The sequence below is a fragment of the Ptychodera flava genome (genome assembly GCF_041260155.1).
Source record: "Ptychodera flava strain L36383 chromosome 23 unlocalized genomic scaffold, AS_Pfla_20210202 Scaffold_24__1_contigs__length_23054250_pilon, whole genome shotgun sequence".
In the NCBI taxonomy this organism is placed as follows: domain Eukaryota; kingdom Metazoa; phylum Hemichordata; class Enteropneusta; family Ptychoderidae; genus Ptychodera; species Ptychodera flava.
Genome location: NW_027248278.1, coordinates 3,134,627 through 3,149,569, shown reverse-complemented (window position 1 = coordinate 3,149,569; position 14,943 = coordinate 3,134,627). Strand labels below are relative to the sequence as shown.

Here is a 14,943-nt window from a genome sequence, read left to right as displayed (position 1 = left end):
AGAGTTGGTTCAAGGACATTGACCAATGTCATAGATATGCATGTCAATTTGTTTTGTGATACAATCCAATATGGCCGCCAGGCGGCCATTTTATTACGATTTTTTCATGTAAAAAGCCATTACTCAGGCATGTTTCAACCGATTTTATTCAAAGTTGGTACAAGCTTATTGACAAATGTCATAGCTGTGCACGGCAATTTGTTTTGTGATACGATCCAAAATGGCCGCCGGGCGGCCATTTTATTACGATTTTTTCATGTACAGAGCCATAACTCAGGCATATCTCAACCGATTTTATTCAAAGTTGGTACAAGGACATCGACCTATGTCATACATATGCACGTCAATCTGTTTTGTGATACGATCCAATATGGCCGCCAGGCGGCCATTTTATTACGATTTTTTCATGTACAGAGCCATAACTCAGGCATATCTCTACCGATTTTATTCAAAGTTGGTACAAGGACATTGACCTATGTCATAGCTATGCACATCAATTTGTTTTGTGATGTGATCCAATATGGCCACTGTGCGACCATTTTGTTACGATTTTTTCATGTCCTGAACCATAACTCAGACATGTATCAAGCGAATTCATTCAAAAGTATTTTTATCACAGACCTAATGAAGAGGACTCTATCCTCTCTGAGGACCTGTAATCAAAATACCCATTAACAAGTGGGGACTGTGTCATCAACGATGACTTGTTTATTTTACACCCCATTACAAGGATGTTTATCTCTCATATACACATCTTGTAATTAATTAGTCAACACAACTAATTATGCTAATCTGTGGACTTATCAAGGGTTGGTCAACATTGGAAAGATAGAGATGTAAATGAAAAAGGAGTTTCAGTAACCTTTCCTATCTTTCGCGATGTTGACTAACCTATAAAATCCCTGATAAGTCCACGGATTAGCATAATTAGTCATGTTGACTAATTAATTACAAGATGTGTGTACCCGTAGAAAACTGAACGACTTATCAAGTAGTTACTGTGTAGTGATTAGGTCTGTACCGACCCAAAACGACCTATTTTTGGGAAAATAAGTGGTTGGAACTTCATACATACTTATTTTGAGATCGTACATACCTAATTGTTTTACGTCCGGAGAGCATAACAACTTATTTTGTTATCTACTTGGTCAAAATAAACAATTACGTTTAATTTCTTACAGACTTATGTTGTTTTGGGCCGGTGTCGCGTATTTTAAGTCTGCACAATAAATACGCTGCATATTCGGAAATGTGTGATAGTTGATTTTGATTTTGAAGTTCAACAAATTGTGTGAAAAAAACTACCATTTGACTTTGATCGGTACAGAAAATCAATCACTGACTTTTTATGTACGTTTTGCGAATGATCAGTTCTCATTGAAAGCGTAACTGTTTCTACAGAAACAAGACAAAAAACGATCAGACAGTTCGTGTCCGTGTCGGCTACATGGACGATCTGCCAAAAAACGCTTTGCGAAAAATGAACGTTGAACTCGACGTAAAATATGGTTGAACTTATTTCACGTGCATATCCATGTCGCATATCTCCCTTCAAAAGCCTAGTCTTTCAAAGAACTGCAACTCAAAAATAACGTATACCTGGTTCTTTTGTGTTTTCTTACCGGGCCCTTTCAAACATGAACTACGACTCCGAGTCCGATCACAGAGTAGATTGAAAGCTTACGACTACGTATGATGCCAGGCAGCTATCCCAGCGTAATAAGCATAGTTTTAACATCGACTCACACCGGACGTGCGCGATGAAAGTCATCATCGAGCCAAGTTTGTAAGTCACGAGACTTGTATGTCGGAGACGTTTTTGCAGAGCGTTGTGATGATCTGGTTAAGGTTTACATGTAATGGATTTTCTGTCGTTTTAGCTTTTCAAACGCGAGCTCGCATACAGCTGTGTTCGATCACATTGCTAGCTGGCTGAGTGCGTGGGTCACATGGGTCATCAGACTTTGAACCCAGGACTTTAGAATCACGCCTGATGATGTCATAGATCATGTGAAGACTTCTTTATGATTGGTCAGATTATTGTAGATCATGTGAAGATTTCTTTATGATTGGTCAAGTTGCCAAAAGGTCACGGGTCAAATCCTAAGCGGCAAATTAAATCTGATATGCACTGGTGGGACGTTAGGACGTTTTGAGTGAGAGAGAAAATCGTCACCTCTTTCCGCTCTGATTTTGACACAGTTTCGCGTAAAATTACCGTAGGACATAATCACTCAGGGTATGTATAGGTTAGCTATGAATTTAAAACCAACAAACAGCGTTTACGATGCGTTGATGGCCCTTGGATGACCGATTCTGAGATCGACCGCGATATCGTCCCGTAGAACACGAACACAACCCATATGCATAGTTCGATCAAAGCATGGAGGCAGGAGTGACCGAAGAGATTGTTTAAAAATTCGGTAAGTAATTTCCAATACGCCTTATCCACGAGTTGTCTCTGTAATTTTCGCAGTTTTCACTTCTGTAGTCACGCTATATTGATGTCATTCTTGGCGAACCCTGTTCAAGTATACGAAACGAACGGACGGTGTTGGCAAAAATTAAACCATGATGGAGGTTGGTACCTCAATATAGACAGTGAAGTGTTACTCCACACTGTCACTGTCTATCTCTGTGCGTTATTTACAAGGAGAGTTGTAGTAACGAATAGAGCCAGGCCATTATCTGTTATTTTTACTCATTGATTCAAAATTTTGACCGTATTGATGATATACAACAGATACTCATATATTTTTATTATTTAAACTTTGACCTGGTTTTATAAAGGGATACTTTTTGATTTACATTTCTTCTGTTTGAGATGTGCTGAACCCCAATCACCACCGGTCAGTAGTTGTAGTTTGGAATGGCATGTCACTAATCAATGGGGAAAATGAGGCTGAAAAGCAAAGATTTGGTAATCACAACAAACATAATTTATAGATATGTCATGAGTGTTTTTATCAGAAGGTAAATTATTTTATATCAATTATTATAATTTCATTTAAGCACGTGAATGCTCTTTCCATGAATTTTTATATTAAGGATAGTCGACGAAGTACAAGCAATTTCACTCTCCACATGATGTAATGACATCCTTGTCTGTTATTTATCATTTTTATTCTCAGTGTATCTATGGGCAAAGGCCAAGAAGCTGAACAGACCAATGTGAAGTTTCAGAACAAGATCGGAAAGTATAAGGATGGCATCAAAAACAACTTTTGATAATGTGAACAATCAAATGCAGACTTTAAGACGTGTTCTGTTGGGTTTTTCACATGAATCTCCCCTTCCACTATGAAATAAAGAGCTTGCAAACTTGACATCAGAGAACTGCTTCTTGTGTTGTCTTGTTGCTTCTTGTGCTGTCTTGTTCCCTATGTTGAGGTAAGACTAATTTTTAGTTTCTTACATGGCAAGTCTATCCACTACAGTTCATTACAAAATGATTCTGAACCGAGTAAATTTGTAATGGTGGAAGTATGGGAAGGCTACTATGTACACTGTCCCATGAACTCTGCTGGAAGCTGCCCTCTGTCTTGGGTATCACTGTCCATTTTTCAGTTGTTGACCTGGTATATCATCAAGTTTAGAAGCATGATAATTATGATCATACATAAAATGTTGGATGTGGCTGCATCACTGTTGTCAATTCCTGGTTTTGCAATTTTTTCATGCATCGAGACTTGAATATATAGGCATCGTGTATGCTAATTTTTAAGAACATACATACTTATTGTCAAGAAGTATGTATATATGCTAATATATGTAAATTTTACATACCAATTTTACCTGCTTATATATGCTAATTAATATATGTAAATTTTACATACCAATTTTACCTGCTTATATTTACGCGCTTTAAGTATGTATTGTTAAGTGGTTATGCTAATTTTTAGGTCTGTATGGCCGATGCCTACCTAGCTAATTTACATTTTTCGGCCTATACACATGCTTTCCTGGTGACCATCATAACGTGCCATTACATCGTCAACCATGGTCGATGATGTTTTGACCATCAGTGACAATGACTGCTGACCGTCATCCAAACTGACAATGTTTTGACAATCATCAACTGACGTTTACTCATTGTCACAACATGGTCTTCACATGGTCAAGAAAAAAATAACGACAATGAAACATGGTCATATTATGGTCATCACATTGACAATGATTTGATGATGACTGACTGGTCATATGGTCACAGTCAAAACATGGTCATTAGATGGTCAGGGAAAAGATTGTGACTATGAAACACAGTCATATCATCATCACCTCGTAAATTATTTGACCATGTTTGATGGTCACAATCTTTCCCTAAACCGTCATGATGTGTGCAACTGATCTGATGCACATGTCATTTTATGTGGTACTACAGACTGTAGGAACTCTCACAACAGCTGCACGGATGCCAATGCAGGGAGGGAGACCTGTCAGCACCACTATCATTATGTATTCAGAAAAATGATTTTGCCAAAGTCGATAGATTTCTCATTCATCACAGCAGGATTACAGACAAACACATGACTTCACTCACAAGATTACAAAAAGTTAGTAAATTTTCCAAATGAACAATGGCATTTTTCATTTATTCAAAACGAGCAACAATGACGGGTCGTAGACTTATATAATGTTACTGCAAATTTGTACCGTAAAAATTTCAATAGAACAGGACCTTTTACTGTTGAAACGTACACAAATGTCAATGCTTTCAATGTTTAGTATAAGCACAGTCCCTGAAGCTAAAGCATACGGTACATACAGACAGTCTGTGTCACTTGATCATCGATGCCACCAACAATATCTCGCCTTCAGAAGACGTGGATTGAGGTTACAATTTTTGTCCATGTTTAATGCGTCAGAGCTATATATATTGCATTCTATCCTTAGCTGATCAGCCGAATAAAAATCCAACACGCAATGTCAAAGCGTGAGCCGAATCCGGCTGGTAGCAGCTGACATGTTTAGTCAGAGGTCACGGTTTACCAAGTTAAGGTCGCGCATTGATATTGAATCTTCGTGCTGAAAGAACTGTACACTCTTTTGACCATTTCGAATCATTTAGTATAACCATTTTCATAATGTAATATAATAAATAAATTGCTAATTTGAGTTTGAATTGTACGGGATTAGGGCCGATAGAGAGTCAAACTCCAACGTTTAGAAACGGGACTACGTTATCAATCGCGTAATGATTTATTGATCTCACTTCCGTGAAGGTCATGAGGCTTGAACGGCGCGAAGTAAGATTTCTGTACCGTTGACTTGGTATTCGTGATCAGGACTTATCTGGCAGAAATTTTGGCGATCTTTGTATGGAATCACTAGCCAAAATACATCATAGTTTCGCAGAAATGTATATAGAGTACCAGGGACAGACAGAGTTCAAAATTTGTGAACGCGAAAAGCAGGTAAAGATGCCGACTACGGTATATTTTCCCAGTAACTTGTACCGGTATGCTTACGTGCAGCACGGAGTGACCTGCAGCCGGGAACTGTCTATAGCGTCTGCGAGCCGTTCACAAATGCAGGTAAGTTGATATAACCATAGACCTTCGTTATACAAACCACAGTCCCTCTATCCAGAGGGACTGTGTACAAACGTACAACTGCACATTGCCATTAAATTACTAAGTTTCGTTGAGTAATGATTCGTACGGAATTCACTTTCAATTCACAACAATGCTGAAAAATAGTGTATGGAAAATAATTGCGAGAGTTTTACAGATCGTTTGTCCGTTTTAAATATTATTAATATATGATTATAAGTGTTCATGCAGTTGGTGTCTGTGAGTTAGTTTTTCAAGTAACTATTGTCTCATTTTCAACTAATAATGTTTATTGATTTCATTCATCAAATTGCAGTCAAACAGTAAAGACTCACACTATTTCCTGAACCATTCGTATTTTTCAGAATTCGTTGCTGGTACTGTGAAGGGATGAGAAATTCAGAGAAAAGAAGCTAAATCGCTGCCTTTGACAGTAATGTTAATTTCACATGAACCTTCTCAAGTCAAAGTTTTATGAAGACATATTTATGTGGCATGAAAAAAACATTGGCATATAAAATAAATCGTACCCTAAATTGAACTTAACGTTTTGTTTCTGTTTTATTTTTTACTACTGTCTCTTATGAAGCTAGTATTTCAGAATTTATACATATGTGCTGATTTACAGTCTGCCTCAATATTTTTCAGGTGTCCATCTGTAATTATGTTTTTAGCCATGTTTACACAGCTGATTTCACAACTCAGTGTACATATCTGAACTTTCAAAATGTTGAAAGTGTGGTACAAATGCACAAATTTTGCTGTCACTACAGCGTGCTGTATCTTTGGTGTCAGCATCACTAATCTACATATAATAATAATGTTCTTTGGTACATTGTTTCATGATGCTTCAGCTCTCTGAGTATTCTGCCAATACAAAGTTTTCGATTTCTCAACCCTAATATCAAGAGTTGGTCGAGTAGTCTACATGACAGAAATTAGATAAGGTATAAACATCTCTTTTAGGCTTTTTTTCAGGCATGTGTCTTTTGGCTGTTATGCAATCTTTTCTCAAAATTCAACTTTTTAAATATGTATCAAAATGTATTCACAAAATTCTCTGTCTATAAATTTTGTAAAGCTGTAACTTTTGGTCTTTTTTCACGTCCTCTTGATTAAAACGAAGATTTATTGCATTTTGTCAACATCATTGAATATCTGTTGGTGCAGAAAATATATTTTGAGAAGGTTCTGAATGATCCATTCTACAAAAGACACTCTTTGTACCTTATTCTATTTGATTGAAAGAAGTAGTAAATTTCACAAAGCATATATATTGTATAAAAGCCTAGATGAAAGAGAACATGGTCAACTACAGTACACATTAATTATTTGCACAGTAGTCACATGACTTACCTTTTAATGAACCTCCAAAAAATTTGTTAAAAACAAATTTACAAAAATAGAAAAAGATTTCCTATTAAAAGTCTGTACACTTGCAAGCTGTTGTAATCGACACACATGTACTGTATTGGTCAGTAAATAGGTGACTATAATTCAGAATTATTTTTATTTTAATTAAAAGGTCATAATGTGAAACAAAAAATAGTGAAAATATCAAAAGTTACAGCTACTGTGGCTTTAAGTCAATATGTACATGTTAGCATTTATTACATTTATTCCTGTCAGTAGTCATTGCTTAAGGTAGCGTGTCAGGTTTGTTGAGTATTTTTTGTCAAAAAAGAGTTGAGGGACAAATTTTAAAAAGTGCGTTTGTCTTAGTTCTATGTGAAAGTATACACCTACAGACTTTGTCAGTTTAAACACTAAAGTTTGAACCGTCACTCACCACAGATAATCGGAATTGTGTAGACGTCAAAGTGTCTTTGTTTTTCTATACCATTTTTTGAAGTCAAGTGATCAGTGTACCAAAAAAGCAGCTTTCAGGTGACACTTAGGTGAAATTCACATTTTATTGCCAAAATCTAAGTCCGAAAATTGGTCTTTGCATGAGGGAACCCACAGGCTGCCTTAATTATCACTATATCCCTGTATAATTGTTGGAGTCATTATATGATCTTTGATATGTGTTTTATCAATGTTGACTATAATTGCAGTGAATATTGTTGAGGGTAGCACACTGTAGATCAACTTTTTTAGTATGACATAAGCTTTCGGAGACAACAGTCTCCTTCATCAGATGTACTTGCAGAATGGACAAAGAAGCAAATTTAGGCCAAATGCATCGTGGTAATGGACAATGCCTAAAGGAGGTGTCAATGTGAAACAAAGAGTTTGAGCAAAGGTGTAAAAACACTGTTGAATGAGGACAATGGTTGGAACAACTGGGGCAAAATACAGCCAAAATAGTTATTTGTAATGTGTTAAAAATCCGTAATCTCGATTGAGTCCTTCTTTGACACAGTCGAAATATTGTATAATTTTGAGTTCTTCAGTCTCTCTGCGGATGGTGCTTTTACTACGAATCTTTCTAAGTACAGCCACACGGAAATCATTGATAGAATGTCCGGCCAGGTAAAGTGTTCGGCAACAGGTTTATATGTTTTGTTGCTCTGTATATCGAACTTGTGATTGTTGATGCGTTTCCGCAGTGGCTGTCCCGTTTGGCCAATGTATACAGCGGAAGGACATCTTATACAGGTGATAGCATAGATGACGTTACTGGAGTCACAGTTATATGATCCTTTGATTGTGAAATTCTTCTGATTGGGTCCGACTACAGTGGTGGCGGTATTGATGAGAGGGCACAGTTTGCATCTTACTTTATTACAGGGTTTTGTTCCATGGGATTGGATGGTCATAGGAAGTTTACTGGTGACAATGCGTTGTTTGAGGTTAGGAGGCTGCCTATACGCTACGATCGGTTTTTCCGGGAAGACTTCTCGGAGTAGTGTGTCCTCTCGTATGATTGGGTGGAGTTCATTGACTATTTTGTTCAGTTGTTCAGTTGTGTACTGTAAGTTACAACCAGTGGATTCTGTTTAAGTCTTTCTTCTGCCTGTATTGGAGGAGGTCGTTGCGATCGATATTGCTGGCCCGGTTGATCTGTTCATCAACTGCAATAGGATTATAATTTAGGGCGACAAATGTTTGGCGAAGCTGACCAAGTTGTTCCTCACGGTCGCAATTCTCAGAGCAGATTCTGCAGTAACGTATTGCCTGGCTATATATAATTGAACGGAAGACATGTCTGGGGTGGGAGCTTGCTGGTCGAAGATAGCTGTGAGTGTCTGTGGGTTTGCTGTAAACACTTGTTATTAAGCGGCCATCACGAACTGTTATAGTAGTGTCAAGAAAGTTAACCTGAATTTCGGAGTAAAACATGGTGAAGTTGATGGAATGGTGGAACGAATTGAAATCACTGTAAAATTTCTTCAACGAATCCAGGCCATGGGTCCAAATCAAGAACACGTCATCAATGAAACGGACGTACAGACGTGGTTTGAGGGGGTAGGTGCTGAGGAATTTTTCTTCTAAGTTTGCCATGAATATATACATACAAGATACCACCGATCTCCTACGCAAATTACACGATATTGACAGTTTGTCTGATAATACAATACTGGTCACCCTCGATGTTGAGTCGCTATATACGAATATTCCACACGCTGATGGACTTCAAGCTATCAGAGATATAATATCTGATGGAGAAAAGGCCACATACACCTATAAACTAGCTGAATTTGTACTCACTCACAACTACTTGAATTCAATGGTTCCTTTTATTTGCAGACAAACGGTACAGCGATGGGCACACGGATGGCGCCACAATACGCGAATATATTCATGGCAAACTTAGAAGAAAAATTCCTCAGCACCTACCCCCTCAAACCACGTCTGTACGTCCGTTTCATTGATGACGTGTTCTTGATTTGGACCCATGGCCTGGATTCGTTGAAGAAATTTTACAGTGATTTCAATTCGTTCCACCATTCCATCAACTTCACCATGTTTTTACTCCGAAATTCAGGTTAACTTTCTTGACACTACTATAACAGTTCGTGATGGCCGCTTAATAACAAGTGTTTACAGCAAACCCACAGACACTCACAGCTATCTTCGACCAGCAAGCTCCCACCCCAGACATGTCTTCCGTTCATATATATAGCCAGGCAATACGTTACTGCAGAATCTGCTCTGAGAATTGCGACCGTGAGGAACAACTTGGTCAGCTTCGCCAAACATTTGTCGCCCTAAATTATAATCCTATTGCAGTTGATGAACAGATCAACCGGGCCAGCAATATCGATCGCAACGACCTCCTCCAATACAGGCAGAAGAAAGACTTAAACAGAATCCCACTGGTTGTAACTTACAGTACACAACTGAACAAACTGAACAAAATAGTCAATGAACTCCACCCAATCATACGAGAGGACACACTACTCCGAGAAGTCTTCCCGAAAAAACCGATCGTAGCGTATAGGCAGCCTCCTAACCTCAAACAACGCATTGTCACCAGTAAACTTCCTATGACCATCCAATCCCATGGAACAAAACCCTGTAATAAAGTAAGATGCAAACTGTGCCCTCTCATCAATACCGCCACCACTGTAGTCGGACCCAATCAGAAGAATTTCACAATCAAAGGATCATATAACTGTGACTCCGTAACGTCATCTATGCTATCACCTGTATAAGATGTCCTTCCGCTGTATACATTGGCCAAACGGGACAGCCACTGCGGAAACGCATCAACAATCACAAGTTCGATATACAGAGCAACAAAACATATAAACCTGTTGCCGAACACTTTAACCTGGCCGGACATTCTATCAATGATTTCCGTGTGGCTGTACTTAGAAAGATTCGTAGTAAAAGCACCATCCGCAGAGAGACTGAAGAACTCAAAATTATACAATATTTCGACTGTGTCAAGAAGGACTCAATCGAGATTACGGATTTTTAACACATTACAAATAACTATTTTGGCTGTATTTTGCCCCAGTTGTTCCAACCATTGTCCTCATTCAACAGTGTTTTTACACCTTTGCTCAAACTCTTTGTTTCACATTGACACCTCCTTTAGGCATTGTCCATTACCCACGATGCATTTGGCCTAAATTTGCTTCTTTGTCCATTCTGCAAGTACATCTGATGAAGGAGACTGTTGTCTCCGAAAGCTTATGTCATACTAAAAAAGTTGATCTACAGTGTGCTACCCTCAACAATATTCACAAGATTTAGTCAAGATCAACACGGCTCTATTGAGACTATAATTGCACTCAATGCAATGTTACACATAATTAAATTGACTGAAATGAATTATTTACATTCAGTTTCTGTAGCTGTATAATGTTGACATTTATGCAGACGCCTTCAATGACCATGTTTTGACCATCACCCTGTTCTGACAATCACTGACCAGGTTTTGGCAATCAACAATATCCAAACAAGACCACTGGTCGGTGACCATGTTTGACCGTCATAGACAATGTTCTTGCCACCAATTTGACCAGTGTCCTGACCATCAGTGACCATGTTCTGACCATCATGACCATGTTCTGACAATCATTACCTATGTTCTGGCCACCATTGACCATGTTCTGGCCATCATTGACCATGTTCTGACCATCATTACCCATTGCTCTGGCCATCATTGACCATGTTCTGACCACCATCATTGCCTCCTCTGGTGACCATGTTCTGACCATCATTGACCATGTTTTGTCAATCATTGACCATGTTCTGGACATGTTCTGATTACTGTTGCAATGCAGCTTTATTCACAATGACCATGGTCTGTCCATGTTCGTTGTGAACTTTAATCGGCAATGTTTTGACCATGATACGACAACGATTTCTTTTGACCATATTCTGACTGTGATGTGACCATCATAATGCTGACCACCACTGACCATGGTCTTACAATGGTGTCAATTTAACAAACGTGTTCATTTCATGGTCGATCATGGTCAACTTGATAGTCAAAACATGGTCGAACATGGTCAATGACCATGGTTTGACAATGGTCAAACCATAGTCGACCATGTTCTGACCGTCATCCTTAAAGTAGTATGTACAGACCTAACTTTGGCCATAGACAAAAGGAACAAGTCTGTAACGAAACAAGTAGGTATCTGCCATAAAAACAACTTATATACAGACTTATTTACAGACTTATGGATAACTTAAATAAGTATGTGAGTTTTATAAGGGTATATGAGAGATAAACGTCCTTGTAATGGGGTGTAAAATAAATAAAGAGTCAAGAGGCTAGGTTAGGCTATAAAGTAATTTCTTTTTATTTCCTACGATCAGTCAGAGCGTGAAGAAAGGGAGAAGAACTGATAGAGAAAACTGAGAAAAACTCAATAATAAGCTCATTAATAGTGTTTGGGCCGCCTGTGGCCCATCTAGGAGAGGAACAGTTAACTGCGACGCAGACTTTGAATGCGGACACATATGTGAGAGAGAAACAATTGAATGCGACGCAGACTTTGAATGCGGAGACATATGTGAGAGAAAAACAATTGAATGCGACGCAGACTTTGAATGCGGAGACATATGTGAGAGAAAAACAATTGATTGCGATGCAGACTTTGAATGCGGAGACATATGTGAGAGAAAAACAATTGAATGCGATGCTGACTTTGAATGCAGAGACATATGTGAGAGAAAAACATTTGATTGCGATGCAGACTTTGAATGCGGAGACATATGTGATAGAAAAACATTTGATTGCGACGCAGACTTTGAATGCGGAGACATAAGCTTATGTGAGAGAAAAACATTTGATTGCGACGCAGACTTTGAATGCGGAGACATATGTGAGAGAAAAACAATTGAATGCGACGCAGACTTTGAATGCAGAGACATATGTGAGAGAAAAACATTTGATTGCGATGCAGACTTTGAATGCGGAGACATATGTGATAGCAAAACATTTGATTGCGACGCAGACTTTGAATGCGGAGACATAAGCTTATGTGAGAGAAAAACAATTGATTGCGACGCAGACTTTGAATGCGGAGACATATGTGAGAGAAAAACAATTGAATGCGACGCAGACTTTGAATGCGGAGACATATGTGAGAGAAAAACATTTGATTGCGACACAGACTTTGAATGCGGAGACATAAGCTTATGTGAGAGAAAAACATTTGATTGCGACGCAGACTTTGAATGCGGAGACATATGTGAGAGAAAAACAATTGATTGTGACGCAGACTTTGAATGCGGAGACATATGTGAGAGAAAAACAATTGAATGCGACGCAGACTTTGAATGCGGAGAATAGGTAGTTTTGGGCCACCGTATTTTCAGAATATTTCTGGGGGAAATAAACAATATTTAACATTTTCATTATGTGATAGCACAGACACTTTTGGCCCCATTTTCCTAATAATATCTCACGGTTAGATATCTAAAATAATCGCAATCATACCAATCCATAATCCAATAACACTAGGTCAAAATTTGTAAGAAAATAGTTGTAAACATAGACACAAAACAGCACAGAACAGACAGTAAATAGACGGTACACAAACAAAGTCAAATTCATGAAAGAAAGATATATGGACCTCTGGCCAAAAGACCAAGAAGTGATGTCAGGTGTTTCAAAAATAGTAAGCGCATCCTGCCCCACATGTGGCACCCGCCATATATCAATCTATAAGTCAGATAGGTAGTGGTCATTTACTAACACGTTTCCTCAAAGCAACATTGGTAATAGAACACCTTTATAGTTTTCAAAATGCTAGGTATGAAATTTGTATACTTAGGGAAAGTATGTCTACGACACCTAAAAATTTGGAATCAAAATGAGATCATAGGTTATACAATACTGCATTAAAGGATATCTCTACTAGCATAGAATTAGACATAATCAGGGCAGCCATATTGGCTTACAGTAAGGGGCCGTCGATAATAAAAGCTGACGCACAAGAAACGTAATTCCTTCGTTTTACTTGAAACCCCCTCCCTCCCCCCTCAAAACGAAAGTTCTTATGCGAAATCAATTTTGTATTATGATACCGTTTCTGACAAATCCTCACGCACCTCTCCGATCCACACGCCCATGAGAAAATACCGGAAGGGCACATTAATTGATAAAGCTCCACTTTACGCGTTTCACTTTTTAAGACAGAACATTTTAATGTATTTTGCACGTAGGAAAATGTTTCACATACATGTTTCAAGTTGAAAAAGCATACAGTTTTTTATTTCACATTCATTTCTTTTCGTTGTCTTTTCTGTCTCCGTATTTTGTGGTCATTCTGTTCTCGATGAACGCGAGGGTAGTTTTGCGTTCTCGCTGCAAAGTCGCACTTCGAAAACAATAGAAAACGCTTATGCAATTTTGACGCACACAAAACGAAATGAGCTTTTACCCCCCCCCCCTAAACGAAAGAATTACGTTTGTCGTGCGTCAGCTTTTATTATCGATGGTCCCTAAGAGGAGATTATATTTTGATGTGGTAGATATTTGCATATGAATTGACAAATGGGACAATGTGCAAACCTATTGTTTGATCCAGTAAACATACATACTACACTTTATAAACAGATAACAGGTCTACAACAAATGATAATACATGCCAGTCATCGATTGATTCCAGATGAAAAATTACAATTCTGGTGGTGTCTTATGTTTAATGGAGCAGATTTTGAAGCATTTCATGGTTTGAGTTTTTGGACAGGCAAACTTAATCATGTGATTTTGTTATTTATTTCTAGAAATACTATACTACAGGGATATCAGTGATAACCATTCCGATAACAGCAAATATTTGTTCAACCTTTGATCATTGTTGAGATTCTCAAAATTGATATTTCACTATCAGTCAGACAAAGAAACAACTTGGATGATAAAGCTTGAAAAGTTATAAAATATATTCAAGCATTAATGTGGGAAAATTTGCAAATTCCATGGAAATGTCCCATTTTCAAATTATAGTTTTACCTGTGTTTGCCCCTTTTGCTTCAGTCAGAGCAGAAAAAAATATTAAAAATTTCAAAACCATGGTTCCTTATAATTGTCTAGCCTGGAAAATCTGGCTCTCAAGGCAGGGAAGAGGTACCAGTACCTCTATAGGAAGAGGAAGGGTGTACAGCCCTGCCTCCAGTGACATATCTGCCAGTCTAATATTTGTCTAGATCAGTGAAATTTGTTCGAAATGCTATAAAAAACGTTATCTGTTTCACGAGTAAGTAATATGTTTGACCAGCAGAACCTCAACCAGTTTTGATTTGTGATTTGCCCTTACAACTCTTTATTTTCGGTAAAACAATTAAACTCATTAACATAACAATTAAATATATTGTTATGCAAATTAACCACTGTGCTATCAGAAATTCCTGAGGGGAACACTGAAGGCAAAATATTCATTTGTTGAGGTGTACAGTTTGAATGTATATTTAGACTTAACATTTATGTATGGCATTACTAGTAATATTCAAGTGCAAACAAAAGTGCAGACTTTACAGC

General features: G+C 38.0%; 1 protein-coding gene and 2 long non-coding RNA genes across 3 annotated transcripts in view; all 3 read left to right on the top strand.

Moving 5' to 3' along the window:
* LOC139124774 (uncharacterized) overlaps positions 1–14,943 on the top strand; it is a 148,701-nt gene that overhangs the window by 11,661 nt on the left and 122,097 nt on the right. The gene's annotated exons all lie outside the window — the stretch shown is intronic.
* Positions 1,742–3,336, top strand: LOC139124575 (uncharacterized). Its single transcript, XR_011549964.1, has 2 exons — positions 1,742–2,423; positions 3,132–3,336. It is a non-coding gene; the product is annotated as an uncharacterized lncRNA (long non-coding RNA).
* On the top strand, positions 5,434–6,093 carry LOC139124549 (uncharacterized). Its single transcript, XR_011549951.1, has 2 exons — positions 5,434–5,534; positions 5,918–6,093. It is a non-coding gene; the product is annotated as an uncharacterized lncRNA (long non-coding RNA).